The 6055-nt window shown below is 43.4% G+C and overlaps 1 pseudogene; it reads right to left on the bottom strand.

Moving 5' to 3' along the window:
• Positions 1-1646: 1646 nt before the first annotated feature.
• LOC118611615 lies at positions 1647-1765 on the bottom strand (annotated as a pseudogene).
• Between the last annotated feature and the right edge of the window lie 4290 nt (positions 1766-6055).

A 6055-nucleotide genomic window follows, 5' to 3' on the forward strand; every position in this document is an offset into this window, starting at 1 on the left:
AGCTATAGTCATTTGTTCTGTGTTAAGCAAACTAATCAATGAAACTTTTCCTTATCTGCCAGGATAAACTGCCAACTTTCAAGTATAAATTTGTTTCCCCAGGTGAATCATACACCTTTCTGCACCTGTGAGCCCGGGGCTGCCCATGCGTGTAATTGAGTCTTAGTTCCTGACTTGGAGAAGGCATGTTAGAAGTCTTCGTATGGCCTAACATCTTTGTTAGTTGTCACCTGCCGTTGTATTCATTTTTTGCACAAACCTTAAGTGTTCAGCAGGATGAATTTTCCACATGCACACACTATGTATGACACCCCCCAGATCAAGACGTGGACCATTCCAGCCAATTCCACCAGCTCCCTGGTGGCTCATCCCAGTCAATTCCTGCTCATCTTACTCTCCCGTGACCTCTATCTGGATCTCTATCACCTTAATTTTGCCTGATCTTGAACTTTGTGTAAATGAAGTCAGAGTCCTAGGTTTGATTTTTGTGTTGACTTTTTTCACTCAACATGATATCCGTGAACTTCTTTCTTGTGGAAGAATGTAATGATGATGTTCTTTCTATTGTTAGGTAGTATTTTTTTTTTTTTTTTTTTTTTTTTGGATATACTGCAGTTTGGTTTACCTGGTCCAGATGATTGATATTTGGGCCATTTCCAGTCCAACATTTGGGGTTATTATGAATAAAGCCGCAATTCAATTTCTTGAATGTGTATTTTAGTGGACTCTATGCACTCATTTTTCTTGGGGATGCAAAAAGTTCTAAATTATCCCCAACTTTTTCAATACATGATATTGTCAGTCTTTTTAATTTTAGCCATTCTGGTGGGTGTGTAGTGATATTGTATATGTTATCTTTTTTTATTGAAGTATATAGTTGGCATGCAATATTGTATTAGCTCCAGGTGTTGTTGGGGTTTTTAATTGGCATTTCCCTGACTAATGATTTTGATCACCTTTTCATATTCTTTTTGGCTATTTGATTAGTGCAGTGGCTGTTCAATATTTTTCTTTTCTTTTTTTCTTTAAGCATCACAATTTTTATTGATAGACACAAGTATATGAAACAGGGCATGAACACGACTTATTAAATTAAGCAGATTTAATTTCAATACTCTTATAAGAGGGACCAATTCAAATTTCGCATTTGTTTTGCATCCACAAAAAACACTTGAAAGACTTTAACCATCTCTCAAAATTGATCGGCCTTGTGTAAGTAAATTATGCTTCTTTAAAAAAGCCTGAGGACCTTACCAGGCTCAAAAATATCAAAACCCGGCTTATAAAGATAGCGCAAGAGATTTGTTGATTTGCCCATTTCTGGTAACAGCCACCAATTACAGTTGAGAATTTTTGTGAACGACCAAGTGGATCATTAAATATTGCAACAAGTCAAATACTATGAGCAAAGTACATTTCTATAGTAGTCACTGACCATGCTGCATTCTAACTTAAAATGGCCTGTGCTATCTGGTAGCCAAGAAGAGCTGTGTACTAAACTGCCTCTGCTTGAATTTAGGGTGGAATCTTTTTATCGAGTCATAGGATTTCTTTTATTTATTTGTTTATTTGGCGAGGCAACCCTTGGTTGACCTCACTGATTACAAGGACCTTGTCAGTTACAATCCCTTATTTTTTATTTTTTACGCCTGCAGCACCTGGTCTTCCTAGGCGGTCTCCCCTCCAAGTACTAACCAGGCCTGACCCTGCTTAGCTTCCGAGATCAGACAGGATCGGGCATGTTCAGGGTGGCATGACCATAGACCAGGATTTCTTTTTATGTTCTGGATATAAGTCCTTTCTTGAAAATATGTGCTGTGAATATCTTCTCCTAGTCTTGGCTTGCCTCTGCACTCTTAATGCTGTCTTTTAATGAGCATAATCTCTTAATTTTAACAAAGTGCAATTTAATCTGTCCTTTATGGTTAGTGCTCGCTTTGTCCTATTTAAGAAATCTTCGACTTACTGTGTTTTTGATTGTTATATTATTTCTTAACAAATTTCCCATTTTGTCTGCTCTGTATTTCTGACCTCTCGCCTGCTGGGATCCCATCACGATCTGTATTCTTCAAAGCCTTTCATATCTCTCCAGGTCAATGATCTACTGACTGATAGATCTCTTATTAGCTTATTAGTTCCTGTTTCTTGGGTCTGCCTATGCAGTTTTTTTCTGGCTTGCCCATTCACAGTTTTCCCATTAGTACCATTTCTTACAACTAACTATCCTTTCTCTGATTTGGTGTCACCATTCTCAGAGGAAGACGATGTCATTGTCTTGATGTGGTCTTAAGCAGAGCTCTGTGGAAATACACAATCAGGAAAAATTTACACGTGTCCTTGGTCCTGAGTTGGAGGGCACAGGGGTCAAACTTGGGAAGAGGATAAGATCAGAGAAGCAGTTGGGATCCACACAATTGACAGAGCTGGGAGCCAGCAGGCACGACAGAGTGTGGACAATCCAGAGAGCAGGTTAAATTGAGAACTTTAAAGTTGAAAGAGTAAAAAGAGCTCCATTCTCCTACTGTTTCGGTTATCCGATTAAGGCAGCATGAGCGCTACGGCTGGGAAGAGCTGGGGTTTTCAGGTGGAGCGATCGCTATGGAGAGGCCGGCAGCACCTCCCTGGAAGACTGCATCTTTCCTGCCTTCTTCACTTCTGCCATCTTCTCAATGGTGGCATGTAGTGGCTTTGTCCTTAAGCATGAGCCCTCAGCACCAGCGAAGCCGAGGAAACTCAACCTACCCTAGTAATGACAGGCAAACACAGGTAGCTAGCTATCGGCAGGTAAATATAACCACTGGCACTTTTGGAACGAGTATAGCAGGTTTTACCTGTTAAAGTGCCCCTCAGAATTAAGAGCATGTGCAGAAAAAGGTTACATAGCAAGCCTGAGATGGTGGTCCTCAGATAGGCCTGCTTCCAGGATTGGCCCTTGGCTGACGTCTGGGAACTTGGATCTCAGGAGGGTCCCCACCGTTCTTAGAACTGATCAGAGTGGCTCCCTGTGCTTGACTGTACAAACAGCGTGGATGAGCTGAACACCTGATTTTCCCATGGGAATTTAGGATTTTGGTACGTGGCAGGCAGAGGATGCTCATGTGGCTGGCCCCCAATAAAAAACTCCTGTGCACTGAGTCTCCCTGGTAGACAACACTTCATCCATGTCATCACAACTCATTGCTGGGGCAATTCAGTGTGTCCTGTGTGACTCCACTGGGAGAGGACTCTGGCAGCTGGCTGGTGGCTGGTTACTCCAGACTTCACCCCACATGCCTGTTCCTCTTGCTGCTCTCATTCTGTATCCTCTCACAGTAGTAACTCACAGCCATGAGTGGAGCTATATGCTGAGTCCATGAGTCCTCCTAGTGGATTACCAACCCGGGCTGTTCTCAGAGACCTCCAACTCAGAGAAGTATAAAAACAACACACCTCTTGGAGCACAGAGAGGGTAGGTGACTTTGGGTTTCTCAAGAGTGAGTCGATATCTGTCCTCTCAGCACAAACATTTCAGAATTCTCTTGAACCCCCCTCATGAAGCTAGGGCTTGGAAAGTGCGAAGCTAGAGAGGCAGGGACTCAAAAATGGAAAAGCGCTCCCCCCAGAAATCTCCTCACCAATTCCCTTACCTAATCTCTAACCTCCCTAAACAATCTCATTCCATCCTCATTTATCCTAAGAGGAAGGAATGATTAAGTTGAACCATATGAAACCACCCTTCCTGTAGATGAAAAACAGTCGAATATTGGCAATTTTACATAATATTACCACCAACACCATTATACAGATGAGGAAACTGAGGTTTAGGAAGATTAAGTCATTTGCTCAAGGCCATACATTTAGTGAATCGTGGAGCCTGGATCTGATATGGGGCTTGACTCCATAACCTATCATTCTAACTGCAGTGACAGGCTGCTATCCGTGGAAATAGGGGTTCCTGTTGGGTGATGGTAAGAGATAAAGTGGAAAAGTACGGCTTTTCCGGCTGCGGTAGCCATGGGGACATCATTGTAGATAAAAAGGCTTCAAGTGAGGGAGCAAAGAGTAGGATAAACAGGGACATGATATGAAGGCAGGAAGGTGAGTAGGCTGCTGTAGAAATCAGATGACACCAGGATTAGGAGATGCTGGCAGGTAACCGGAGAGGAAGGAATGATCAGAGAGACACTTTGTGTCTTTGGTCTCCTCTTCTTGGCACGTAGAAGTGGCTCAATAAATGCTCATTAAATAAGAACAGAACTAAATATTCAAGGTTAGAATTTGCTTCTAGGTGGTGAGGAATCACCACGTGGAAAATATAGGGTTTCAGGAGCAGTTTAAATGCAAGCCGGTGCACTGTGAATGATTCCTGTAATGTATATAGTGACACCTACTGCCAATAAAATATGCTGTGACCCATCCACTGCTGGCTTCTCTGTGTGCTTTGCTCCTACCTTTACCTAAGTGGAGTGGCTAGTGGAAACTTGAACACACATCTTTATGCAGGGACAGCTGTCAGTAAGCTGTGAGCTTAAGAAGCACATTTGTGAAAAGATATGAGTATAAACATACACAGCAGGCTGTTTTAAGAACTTCTTATGTCCTAGGTACTCTGAGTTCTGGAAGCTCGTTGCACATCATAATAAACATATTAAAATACCCCCACATTATCTAAATGCTCTTAAAGACTTTGACCTTTAAAAAACAGTTTTCATTTAAAATTATTTGGTGACAGGGAACTGAGTTAATTTATGATTGCTGTGACTTCTCAGCAATCATGGTACTAGGAAATTCTTACTAAGTGATTTTTAACTTACACATAGTTTTCAAATATAATGAAATGTTTATCAATAAATAAATTACGATTATGAAGTTGACATGTTATGTTATGGAGATCATTCTTTGACCATTTATGAATTTTAAATTCGCAGAGTACTTATTGCATTTGGGGACCAATAAAATTTCTTTTTCAGTCTCAAACATTTTCATAAGTCTTTGAAAAACCTAATGAATAAAATGGCCCTGTAACTATCGCTGCTTGTGTATGACTGGCTAACTAGGCAATAAAAGTCGGTGAAGACTCTCTTTTGCCTCTATTCTAAGTGTACCTCAGAATAGAACATGGGAAAACTTGTCTTTCCCTTCTGTTTCCAGGACTTTGTCCTCATTTCTTTTACAAGTGTTGTTCCCTCACTCCACTCTCATATGTACAATAAATGCCAGCTAACATCGAGGAGAGGCTGGACACTGAAGACATAGACACACAGGGACCCTTCCTCAACACAACTGCTGTTTTCTGGGGAAAAGGTTTATGATGATAATTTCCTTAATTGGACATTCTAGCGCTAACATGCTAGACACTCCTATTTTAGTTCTGATCTTCAGAGGGCAGTGGTTTCAGACACGTTTGTTTTGTTTTTAGCTGGGCATTTTTCTTCTGCCACTCTGGGTCAAGTGTAGACGAATGGTCATCTAGGACTCGGTCTGTAAGTGACTGGTCCTTTCCGCATCTCAGGTGGACTGTTTGCGACTATCTAGGGGCTTCATTTTGACTGGGGAGGTCTTCCACGTATCTCTGGAACTTCGGCCACACTTGATGAGATAACAGGCTGGGTGGGTAGAGGGGGTCACTCCGCGGGGACTGTCTGCAGCATTGACCTCTGGGTCCCCACCATTTCAGCCTTGACCTCTGCTATCTGACCTCCACCTCGGACCCTATCTCCGCCGTCTGGCACCCACCATCCAACCCACAGCCCTGACCTCCCTCATCTGGCCTCCGGCTGGGCCCTAACAGCCAGGCATCGCCTTGACCACCGCCATCTGACACCCATTATCCTCCCTGATCTTGACCTGAGCCGGCGGACGCCCCCGCGGCCCCGCGGGAATTCCAGCGGGCAACCCCGTCCCGCGTCTCCCCCGGGACCCCCGGCGCGGACTCCGGAAGACGCCGGGACCTTCAGCCTTCGCAGTCTCAGCCCAAATTGATTTCTCGGAAAGCCGAGCTCTTCAAAGAAGGCGGGCCGGGTGGGCCGCGCCCATTGGGAGGTCTCCCGCACCCATTGGCCAGCGCGGCTGTCGC

This window comes from Rousettus aegyptiacus, unplaced genomic scaffold (assembly GCF_014176215.1).
Source record: "Rousettus aegyptiacus isolate mRouAeg1 unplaced genomic scaffold, mRouAeg1.p scaffold_m13_p_14, whole genome shotgun sequence".
Taxonomy (NCBI): Eukaryota; Metazoa; Chordata; class Mammalia; order Chiroptera; family Pteropodidae; genus Rousettus; species Rousettus aegyptiacus.